General features: G+C 48.2%; 1 long non-coding RNA gene across 1 annotated transcript in view; it reads left to right on the top strand.

The window, feature by feature from the left end:
* The window catches only part of LOC123829318, a 36,795-nt gene extending 28,918 nt beyond the window's left edge, over positions 1-7,877 (top strand). The window contains exons 2-3 of the long non-coding RNA XR_006787590.1: positions 5,896-6,127; positions 7,312-7,877. This is a non-coding gene — a long non-coding RNA (uncharacterized LOC123829318). The remainder of the gene's footprint in view (positions 1-5,895; positions 6,128-7,311) is intronic.
* The last annotated feature ends 4,376 nt before the right edge of the window (positions 7,878-12,253 follow it).

The raw sequence follows: 12,253 nt of genomic DNA, 5'->3' as shown, positions 1-12,253 counted from the left end.
GGAAAGTGTGGCTTATTGGTTTTACAATGGTTGGTTCCTTCTCTTTTCCTTTTTTTCCTGTAAATCAAAGTTCTTGCTGGCTTTGTGGAGGTTTAAAAATGCAGTGGGGTTTGGGAATTCCCTGCGGTGGCTGCTGCCCTTCCCTGGGCTCCAGGTGGCACTGTCACGGTGTACAGTGGATAAGGTAGTACTTCCTAAAGAACAGAAGGGAAGGGGGGCAGCCGAATGACCATGACGGTGGGCTTCTATTAACGCAGGTGAGGCCATGCATCCCAGAGAGGAAAATCTGCTTGTGTTCTTAACATCGTTCTCTGGGGTCCTCCCTTTCTGGTCCCTGGGCCTCTGCCCCTCCCCGGTGGTTCTGTACTGGGTCACATGCTACCTGCCTGCCCATCCTGCCTTGCAGTAGTGTGCTTGAGCCAGCTGGTGCTGGCTCGTCAGAGACTGTGGCTGAATAGGTTGGAATTTTGCAGGCTGGCTTTTAAATCATCGGTAGCTCGAAATCAGCCTTGGTGGGAATATTCACAATAGGGAAATTGGCCAGCACTAGAAATCGAGCCTGCCTCTGGCCAGTTTACCAGTCCTCCGTGGTTCCAGATGCTCCTTTTGGTACCAACTGGAACATACCCATACCACCTCATTTTAACAGCGACACACTTCGGAATTGTTTGGATGCAAATATTTACTAGGGGGAAAAAAAGAGAAAAATAGCCTCACTTCCTTCTCCTCCTTCAAAAGCTTTGAAACAAAAGTTTTTTTTTTATCAAGTACAGATTTCTGCTCTTAATTTTAAACAGAGTTTGTTCAAAAGACAGGCAAGTTGTCCCAGCTTTCAGGCACAGTTTGATTCCTTTCTTTGAGTCCACAACAGTCCAAGTTTCCTTCAGAAATCCCCCCATTTTCTTCTTCCTGTCTCCTCGGGCTTCCTGTGGACAACCACCCCAAGACATGGTCCTTGCCCCAACGCACCACACTCTTCCCTTGTCCCTTTTGGCTCAAGAAGCCGTTTCAAACCCTCCGTGGGTTTGTTTGTGAGGGATGATAGCTATTTCCAATTTCTCCATAGTGTTATACGCTTTTCTCGACAGGTCCAGTCTGGCCTTCGAGCCACTGCTCCTGGGCTGCCGCTAAGGTGACATTCAGGAGACAGAAAGTCATTCACTCACCACCTCCCTCCCCCAGATACTGAGCACGACTCCTGCCCAGTCTGCGAAAGGCACATTTCTAAAATCTCTGAAGGCTGAAATTTAGAAAGAAGGACATGGGTTCTAGAACCTGTGGGCTGGAGGTATTGTGAGGAGGTTGCCCCGCCCCTGCTGGGGCCACTGGAAGTCATGTAGACTTCCATCAGCCCAGTGCCCAGAAAAGTGGTTTATCCCCCTTGGTTGACTGACCCAGTTTACCCCTTCTCTCAGGCGGGAGTGCGTTAGTCTGCTCGGGCTGCCGGAACCAGGGCCCACAGACTGGGTGGCTGAAATAATAGATATTTATTTTCTTAAGTTCAAGATGGAGGGGTGGAAAATTTGATTTCTGGTGACATCTCTCTTCTTGGCTTGTAGAAGTCCATGTTGTATCCTTACATGGCCTCTTTTCTGTGCGTGGAGGGAGAGAGAGAGAGAGAGAGAGAGAGAGAGAGAGAGAGAGATCCATCGATCTTTGGCATTTCTTCCTCTTATAAGGACACCAATCCTATCAGATTAGGGCCTCACCCCAATGACCTTATTTAACCTTAATTCCTTACAAACTCTATCAGCCATACTGGGGTTAGGGCTTTAACATATGGATTTTTGCGGGGGAGGAGAGTCACAATTTAGGTCATAAAACATGGGAGCTGATTCTGTTTGACAATATTTACAGAAGGAAGAAACATTCTCACAATTTCCTTTAATCCCCCCTTTGGGATTCAACAACTCCTCAGGAACGTCTTCCACGTGGCCTGCATCCTACGCGATGCAGGATGAAGCCTTTTTTCCTTCTGGCTTCCGTGGGGGGAGAGGAGAATGCTAATTCTGTCTATCTGTGGTTTGCATCTGTGTATCTCCACTTATCCCTCAAAATTTCTGCACTCAAAATTAATTTCTATTCATTCACATTTAAATAATAAACACGTGCAGTAATTTCAGAAGAGGCCCAGGCCGCCAAGCCAAACAAACAGCGGTGGGGCTCCACGACTTTCATAAGTGAGGACTTTTATTCCCGAAAAACCCTAATAATACAGCGTGTCTGAATGCCACCGTTCCACTGTCCCTTATCCTTCTCTTCCTCTCTCAGTCCCCTTGCCATGCCATTTGTTTTGCTGGCTGTTGAGGACATGCAATAAGTCAGGGTGGAAGTCAGACAGCATGCCTGTTTCATCCTCATTCCCTTGTAGCTTTTTTCTTCACCAAGGCAGGTTTTGTCCCTCTCTCGGTGGGAGTTCTTCTTGTGCACATCAGGCCCTTGTGCAGGGCTGGGCAAAGGCTGCGGGAGCCGGCGAACGTGGATGGGGAGAGGGTAGCCTGGGGAAAAGAAGCCCCCTCCTGAGCACAGGCCACTTTTCTGGGCATGTTTGCATTTAACAGGGAACTTCTGGGAGCAAGATGCTTGAATGCAAAGAATCTGAACCCCTGTGATCAGGGTTTCAGGCAGGTCTGCAAGAGAGAGGTTTTGTGGGGTGTGTGGGGACTTTGTTCAAATCACATCATGTAGACAAGCATCTGCCACTTCCCCACTTATGAGAGAGGGGCCCAGAGAGCTGGGGGCTGGGGCGGGGGAGCCCTGAGACTCGGCCATAGAGAAGGGTTGGAGATATGACTGTTTGTGCCACAGTCCCAAGTCTCTGAACAGGTTCTATCACGTGCGGCCCCAGGTACACATACATGAGCTTGGCGGGAGCTGGGCCTGGGCCACGTCAGGGTGGGGCTGCGGTTGGTGATCCTAGGGTGTGGCCTGCCTTCTCCCAGTGGGACCCTGACTCCCAGGACTTCAGAGCTGGGAGGCTCCTTAGCCCAGCCAGTGTAAGCCTTTCATTTCACAGATGAAGTCAACGAGGCCCCGGAGGGCTCCACCCTCTTTCTGGGCTTGTCAGAGGCACTTACCAAATACACGTTGACTTGACATGACCCACTGCGAAACAGGCGTAACAAAACTCCCCCCATGGCAGCTGGATGAGGCCGCCAGCAGCTGGGAATGATTCTCTCTCTGTCGGTGAAGCCTAAATGGTGGGGGAGTAGTGGCAGAGGGGCATTGTGGGAAGGGTGGCTGGTCCAATCTGAGTGGAGGTCGAAAGCCCGCCTCTGCAAGTAAACTTGAGTTTCATAGAATGTCAGAGCTGGAAGGGAATCTTATAAATCATTAAGATGACCACCTCCCCCACCCCTCAGGTTACAGATAAATAAACTGAGGCCTGGAGAAGGGAACCGATTTGGCTGGTGAGCTGTTGGCAGAGGTGGGTTTTGTGTCCAGAACGCAGGCGTGCTGACTGATGCTCTCCCCGCCGTGCCCCGGAGCCTCTTGGCGGCGTGTTGCACACCTGAGGCTGACTGTATTGTTCCGATGCACAGACTACGTGAAACGTAATGTGAGGGGGGCGCAGGTAGGGAAGTGAGCGTGCGGCGACGCAGAGTGAGGCCTGGCCAAGCGCGTCCTGGGTTTCTGTTACTCAGCCCTTTTGTGACTTGGGATGGAGCGAGAGTTACTGTCCTACCTGTGCAGTAGCGCCGTATAAATTAAACCTGGAATGACCTGTCTGCTGAGGGTGCGAACAAGGCCGATAAATCCCTGGGAGCTTAGGAAACATCTGCTCTTTACCTTGAAGGCAGAAAAGTTGCCCTACAGCAGAAAAAGCCAGGACTGGAATCTTGCCCCTTGTCTGAAGGGGTAAAGAGAGGGCCCAGCCTTCAGGTAAGCTCCACCGTCGAGGGAGAGTCTGCGAACCCTGAACCCTCGGCTGCCTCCTCCCTGAGCTTCGGCCGTGCCCACCTCCGTCCTTGGGCGACTGTCATGCGGCCGGGGAGGGATCCTGATCCGGTCAGGGTGCTTTCTGCCGAGCCCCGGGGGCGGACAGGTGAATTCAAGTCAGAGGAGGGATGACAAAAAGCCTCCAGGCAGAACAGGGACCAGAGATTGGGACAGGCCACCAGGCCCAGGTCAGAGTCCCTGCTTACAGGTCAGGGTCCGAGGGAGGGTGTGGCGGCCAGGGGACACGGAAGTGGCAGCTAGCAACTGAGAGTTGAGGTCAAGGGTCTTGGAGGTCAGAATTAGAGTGCTAACCCAATGTCGGGAATCTTGGCATCGGAGGCATAGGAGGAAGCCCTGTGGTGTAGGCCTAACGCGTGAACTGCTGATTTCTAGCAAGAGAAAATTCTCTTAAACACCCAGATGGCAGGTGGTCACCAGAGGGGAGGGGGGGAGCTAGCAAAGGGTGAAGGGGGTCAATACGTGATGTATCATAGAATTGTGCACTTAAAACCTATATTATCTCACTAACCGATGTCACCCCAATACATTTAATCAAAGATGGCAAGTAGGTGACCTCTTGTTTGCCAATCCCAGCTGAAAGATGGCGGCCACTTAGGTGTGGCATCTAGGGGGGTCAGGACGCCTGGCTGGGCTGAGGGGTGCCGTGCCCATTCATGGCGTCTGCTATGGGCAGGAGAAAGGAGAGGCTGCCTGGTGTCACATCTTTTCCCTTTCTGCTTTCATTGGTGGCCTCCCCTAAGACTCCTTCTTCTCCTTAACTCTGGTTTCTGCAGCTTGTACCTGCGTGCCCTGTCCACCCACAGTCTTTCAGCATTCTGAGCAAGTGCTGTGGGGTCGGTCCCAGGAACGGAACTGCCCTCCGTGGTGGAGTCCAAGCCTGGGTCTCTTTATATACTATTTCGTTCAGCAGCAAATGGCATTGCGTGCATGCAGTCCTTTACACGGAAAATAATAGGGCCTTTCAACACTTGGAGGCTGTGCTTGGACATGGACCACCATCTTTGCCCGCGTGGCCATGGGGTCCCCTCTCGCGTGTTCTCTCAGAGGAGCCTGAGCAGCTGGAGGATGTAGTGGATGGTGATTCTCGGGGAAACAAGGCGGTCCAGGCCATGCTTCCTGCTCTCCCCTTACTTTTCCGGACTGATGAGGAGCGGATATTCCGTAAGCGGTTGGTAAGTGAAATGAACTCTGCCAGGCACAGCAGGCAAGTACACGGCAAGTAGGGCCTGGGCCTGCCCTCCGGGGGCTTCTACTCTGGGGAGTGTAAGGGCAGTGAAGTGAGGGACGAGCGTAGCGACTAGTGTTCGTTCTCAGGCCCCTGATCCTTAAGTGGCCGGTGGGAAGGGCTAGTTCAGTGGACTGTTGGGTTCTTTTGGTCATAGTCAGAGGCACATAGTTGTGTTGGTTGGGTTGGGGGTGAGGACAGGGAGGGAAGAGTTTATATTTTCCCTTCCATTTCTCTGTACACATGGGATTGATCGGAGCTGCAACTGTGAACTTTTGGTATTTCTGCAAGGATAGGTGTCAAAGCCACTCATCTAGGAAATAGTACCTGCAGAAGGGAGCACCTGGGATCGGACTTGGGTGTTTCTCTAATTGCTTCACACTATGGCTTTGAAAAAACGACTTGGTCTCTTTGAGCTTTGGTTTCTTCTTCTTCTTCTTTTAATGTGTAAGGTGGGGTAATAATGTTTACCTTACCAGCTAATAGTATTAAAAATACTAACATGCATGAGCATTTTATAATCCCTATAAAATGCAAGGGTTTATTAGTATGATATCAAACATGAACAATTGTTAAGTACAAAACATATAGCTATTGCATGAAAATATGAAAAATGGGGCCTCTTTTGAATAAGATATTTACTTCATATTTCGTTCACCATTTAGAATCCATAGTAACATTCTCTTTTCATACTTTTTGATGACGCCAAGCTTCCAATCTATGATGGAAATATGTGAGCTGTTTTAACGAAGGTGGAGAATTCCCCCCCTCCACCTCCCTCAGCTGGCTGCTCCGTGGAGAGAAGAGGCCTGCAGTTTGAGGTGGCCGACCAGCTGAAGGGTGTCATCGTGGACAGAAAGCCGGAGCTGAGTAAACTTGCCCACAGAGACCTTGGTCACTTGCTTAGCTTTTGTTGACGAACTGAGCCAGCTGGACGGAGGGGTAGGTGACACAGAACAAGAATCAAGGTTGGTTGTCGGGAGCTTGCTTTATTCCAGCACCTGACTCCCTTTCCTGTAGCTTTGCCAGGGCTCAGTTTCTGTCACTCGCAGACATTGGATTAGGAAGTTCCCTGCAAGTTCTGCTTTGCTAACTTGGGCGGTGGAAGGTATTGTCCTGTTTAAGTTCAAGGCTCTGCAAATTTGGAGCAAGTGCACTTTGGGCTGAAAAGATTAAATGCTACACTGGCAACTTGTTTTAATTTTCAATTCCTATAGTTAGGAGAAAAAAAAGATTTCAAATGTCATGTGCTGTAATAGTTAATGCCAGTGAGGGAGTCTCTGTGGTCATTTGTTTCAAAGCTTTAATTGGCTGAAGCCTCTATGTTTGATCATTAACAAAACGGTCTCTTTTCTACCATGTTAATAATCTTGTTTAAGAGTAATGTAGCTTCGATTTATTCTTGGGCTAGGTTGCTATTTTTCTGGCACCGAGAAGTGTTGGTTTAAGATTTTGCCACATACGAGACATGGCAAAATTCCATGTTGGAACTCTCCAAGCTTGAACTGTTCGAAAAGATGGGACTGGAAGGAATATTCTTGGCCCAGCTGTGGGAAGCAGTTTGTTTAGATCAAAACGAACCAAAGAGGTTGGCATATGTGGAAACTTTATACCTGTCCCACATGTTTTAGACACTTCAGAAAAAACAAATAGCTCCGTATTTGCAATTACAAGGTCAAAAAGTCACACATTGGTCCTGGTGCCAATTTAGCTAACTGAGTCCTCCAGCAGCGTGCGCTGATGTTAAGTAAGAGTATGTTGTGGCCACGTAACCAGTCTCTGCACCTGGAAAAAATAAAAAATACAACAAGAAAGAAAGCAAAGTGAATTTGAAACTGGAATGAGCTATAGTGTTAGTGTTCAGATGCTGAGCTCCTGAGTGGTCTCTGCATTCCAGCTTTGGAGGGCTATTTGCAAAGCATGCATCTCTATGGACAGAATCTCCTTAATCCATATCTCGGGGGCAAGATTAACACTGTGTAACACCCTGCAAGGACCAGGATTGCTGGAGCTATAGTCTCATGACAAGTGTCTCATTGACCATGTCATCTTTTTCTTTCTCCTCTGTCTTAAGCCAGCTGGTTCATCTCCTGCAATTCAATATGCTCCCCCTCTTTTTTTTCCAGATATGTCAGTGCACAAAGAGGCGCATGAAAGGAAACAGCTGTACCCATACCAGCAGGAGCTGCTGCAGCTTCAGCTATGAAGCGTGCACCTGCGTGGAGCTGCTGCAGCTCCAGATACGAGGTGTGCACCTGCATGGAGTTGGGTGACTGGAGGTCCGTCAGGGAAGGGACTATCATGGAACGTCAGGACTCCAAAGCCAGAGGGATGGATGGCTCCGGGGTGGCAAATTGGATACCCCACTGCTCACCTGGAGGTCACGGGATCACACCTGACTTGAATTAGTCAAAAGGATTTCAGGATGAGGATTTGCTGGTTGTTTAGGAAAGAAATGATTAGCTGGCTGTAACAGTGCCTAATAAACAGATTGTCCCTGTCAACGATATTTATTCAGTGAGCCACGAACAAGTGGCATCTCTGCAGCCCTCGTTCAGGAGAGGGCAGGATTGTCGAAGACTCCTGTTAAGGCTGTGTCCTCATGTAGCGGTGAATGAGCAGAGGAGTGACTTGAGCTGACATATATTTCCATAGACTCACTGTGTCGGCTGCATTAGGGATAGACAGCAAGGGAGGTGTTGCTGAAAGCGGTCAGAAGCTGTTGGATCTGGGTGTATTTTGAAGGCAGACTCAGAGTGTGAAAGAAAGAGAGGAAAGGATGCCCCTAGGGGGTTGCCCTGAGTGACTAGAAGGGCCGAGTTGCCAGTCACTAGATGGGAGAGGCTTTACAGAAGAACAGATCTTGGGCTGGAAGAGTATTGAGGTATCAGTATTGGGTAAGTCTATTAGACATCCCTGTGGAGAGGGTGGTTGGGCATTTGAATCTATGAGCCTGGAGCTCAGAGAGAGGTTCTGGCTGGACACAAATTTCTGGGAATTGTCAGTGTGTAATCAACATCTGCTGGAACTGAATGAGATCACAGGGGGTATGGGGCATGCAGAGGAGAGACCTCAATGCTGAGCCCTGTGTCCTCCAGCGGAGGGAGGATGGGGACATGAGGAAGAGCACATGAAGGAGAGTGAGAAGGCATGGCCGTGAGGTAGGAGGAAAACCGGAAGAGTGGGGTGGCCTGAAATCAAGTGTTTTGAGGCGGAGGAAGGAAGCACCCCAGTCCAACGACAGATAGGACGAGCACTGGGTGTTAACAATTGGGTTTAGCCATGTGGATGTTACTGGTGACTCTGATGAGCAATTTTGGTGGAGTGACGGGGGGCTAATCATCTGATAGGCGGGAGTGTAAAAGAGGACGAGTGGAGAGAAGTTGGCAAAGTGGCATCAGACAATTCTTATAAGGAGTTTTATTATGTTGGGGAGCAGAGAAACGGGGCAGTAATCAGAGGGAAAATAGAGTGAGAAGAGGTGGTTGTTTTTTTTTAAAGATGGGAGAAATAACATGTCGATGAGGGGTAAACTAACAGAGGAGGGAAATTTTGATGATGTAGGAGAGAGAAGGGAGCATTGTTGGAGCCATGTCCTTTGGTGGAATCCACGGTCCAAGTTCAGGGGCTGGCCTTCTACGGGAGCAAGGATAGTCTGCCCATAGTAGGGGGAGGAAGGCCGAGTTCATGGGAGCAGATGCTGGTGGGCGGGTAGACGTGAGTGCGGGAGACTGTGGCAGTTCTTTTCTGCGTGCTTCTAGTGTCTCAGTGAGGTGGGAAGCCAGGTTAGCCGCTGAGAGTGGGGATGGGAGAGGAGGCGCTGGGAGCTGAGAGAGAGAGCCGTGTCATTTAGGAGGGGGACGGGTGAGTGGCTGAGGGAGAGAGGTGTGATGGCCAGGCAGCATCAGGACCCAGTGGAGGTCACAGAAATAAATGACATTAAGACTAGTGGGTGTTGGTGGTTTGAGTTTTTCCAGCCACAGTCAACTGTTGGGGATGTGGTCTAGAGTGTACAGACAGTTGGATTTTGGGGGTTGCCAACAGAGTTTGTTAAAGCAAGGGAGTGGCAACCTGAGGGTTTATCTTCTTTTTCATTTAAAAAATTACTGGCTGTGGACTGACTAAGAATTTAACATGATATTAATCAGCTGTGACCCACAGTTTGAAAATCACTGACCTAAATGACATACTTATTTTTTCCCCCCTACTTAGCTTCCTAATGTAGAGATATATAGTCTCAGCAAGGGTTTCTAGGAAAACCCGCCAGGCATTTGTGGAGTACTCACAAGGCACCTAACACAGTTTTCAGCGCTGTGGTGGTGGTGCGGAGACAGAAGAGGAGTACAACATAGTGCCTGCCTTTAGGGCGATGAATCACCCTAAGGTGTGCGTCACTTGGGGGCTGGTAGACACCTGAGTTGCCTGTTTCTGATGAAGTACCTGGGTCAGATTTTACTACTCAGAGCAGGTGCCCAGACAGCACCAATGTCCACCTCAATGTCGACCTGAGAACGGCTGTTCTCCACTTGAGGTCAAATCACCTGACCTTAAGACTCTCGCCCCCTTTAACTCGAGCCGTGAACTCTATTATGCGTCCTAAGAGAGACTAACCCTGACAATAGGCAACCTTGGCAAACTGCTGGCTCATATTAAACTTATGGCCACACTGCACCCTGTAAGACTTAAAAAAAATCTTAGTTCTCAAAAAAAATCAATTTTTTATTATATAGCTAATTTTAAGGTGGGGGGATAGTGCAGGATAAACAGAATGCCCTTGTATTGGAGGTTGGGGACTGTGTATTTTGGAACTGAAGATACATACTTGCTGAGTGCGGATAAAGTCAGCATGCTGATTCTCTCTAATTTTGGTTCATCTTAGAACATATGGCCCTACAGGAAACAGTTTGTAAGAGATTTGATGCAAAGGGAAACACACTTAATTTCTTCATCTTTTTATTCTGTTTGCGGTGTTTGATTCAAAGGGGGAAATGAGTTAGGACCAAGGTGGTAGGTATATTCTACCCACTTCCTAATTATATTTTAATTCAATACAAAAGGTGTTTATTTCTCTCTGAGACTTTCAGTGTTTATGATTCCAGGCATGGCATTTGCATTCTGTTTATGGGTTGGATGCTTTGCACTAACATACTTGCCCTGGATGCAGTTGGGCTTGCCTTTCCAGGCAACAGTTAAACCAGCAGGAGACCACTTGTGTGCAATTTGTTGGAATGAAATCTACATTTTGGGATTAGATTACTTAGTAGTGTCATTCTGCGTTGAGTCGACTTTGTGGGTGGTCTCCAATAAACCGTGTGCGTACAGCAAGTGTCAGCCCTGATTATCTCCAAGCAAGCTTGTAATGACTGCACAGCTTGGTGTTTACAAGAGAAAACCAGCTCCCTTAGCTTTTAATTCAGGGAGTGCAGGGGCATGGATGAACCCCCACAAAAGGGTGACAGAAGGCCCATTGTGGGGCCCTTCTGAAAGGCAACGGAACTATCTGTCCTCTCTGGAGATCGGGATAATAGCCACAAATGCCACTTGGGGCTCACCAATTAGGACATTGTCTTTAACAATGTCAGCATATAAGGACTAAAGGATTAGTTGAGGAGGACAGATCAGTGGAATGAACTGTGTGGTTGGCTGAAATGTGAATATATACAGCAAATAATAAACAATGTTCTAGGACCACCCCATGTCATTCTGGGGGTAGCAATTCTCCAGGGCAGTGGTTCTTCACCAAGGGGGAGTTGACCCTCCAGGGGATATTTGTCAATGTCTGAAGATTTTTTCTGTGGTCACGACTAGGATGGTGCTACTACAGCCAGTAGGCAGAGGCCAGGGATGCTGCTGCCCACCCTACAATGCACAGACCGCTCTCCCCTTCTCCTTCAACAAGGAATTACTGCCTGAGATGTCAGCAGTGCTGAGGCTGAGAGCCCCTGCTCCCAGTACCGGAACAGGGGGGATACTGTTCTCTTGCCCTTTCTAATCTTCTTCTCCTTTTCTGCAACATTCTCTGATCCACTTTGATCCCTTCTGTGTCCCTGCTTGCCTGGAAACCCCATGGTTCTGGAGTTAAAAGTTTACAGAGTCACGTAGTATAGAGAGTATATGCCTTGCAGCTAGACAGATCTGGGTTAAATCCCAGCCTAATGCCTTCAGCTTGGGTGACTCTGGGGGGAAACTACTTAATCTCTCTGAGCCTCCATTTAAAAAATCTGAAACAATGGAGACTGCAGTCCTTACCTTACTGGGTTGTAAGAAGGGTTAAATTTATATAAATTTATTAGCACTCGGTCTGCTAAGTAGTGGATACTTCATAACATTTTAAACCATTGCACATTCTTTTTTTTTTTAAAGATTTTTTTTTCTTTATTTTTAGAGAGAGAAGGGAGGGAGAAAGAGAGAGAGAGAAACATCAATGTGCGGTTGCTGCGGGCTGTGGCCTGCAACCCAGGCATGTGCCCTGACTGGGAATCGAACCTGCGATGCTTTGGTTCGCAGCCTGTGCTCAATCCACTGAGCTACGCCAGCCAGGTCATTGCACATTCTTGTCTTTGCTTGTAATTACTGAAGTTCAGTTTCCCCACCTTTAAACGTCCCAGCAATTTCTTTTTATTGTGGAAAATTTACAAAATAGATAAGCCAGAAGGAAAATTAAATCACCTGTATTCTCATGCTTCTGAAATAAACACTGCTAATGGTTTTGTATATGCATTTCCCCCCTCTCTCTCTGTTGGTTCATACTGTGTATACTGTTTAGTGACTGGCTTTTTAGACTTAATGATGTATGAGGAACATCTCTTCATGTCAATAAGTATAGATCTACATCATCCTTTAAAAAAGCTGCCTAGTGTTTCATTGTATTGATGAACCATGATTTAGTCAATCAATCCTTTATATTCTTGGACATTTAGATCATTAAGGATAGTCTTCAAAGCCCAGAGAATGTCTTGTCTAGGTTTTATGGAGTTCATGGTTTGCAGGTCTAGAAATCCAGCCCTTTCTGTGCCCACTTGCTACCGGGTGGACATCCCCAGGTAGTTCATTCAGGAGGACAACTCT

Source organism: Phyllostomus hastatus, unplaced genomic scaffold, assembly GCF_019186645.2.
Source record: "Phyllostomus hastatus isolate PE091 unplaced genomic scaffold, TTU_PhHast_1.1 phas_contig_137, whole genome shotgun sequence".
In the NCBI taxonomy this organism is placed as follows: Eukaryota; Metazoa; Chordata; class Mammalia; order Chiroptera; family Phyllostomidae; genus Phyllostomus; species Phyllostomus hastatus.
Note: the sequence above shows the minus strand (reverse complement) of the source record. Positions and strands in the feature narration are given on the sequence as shown.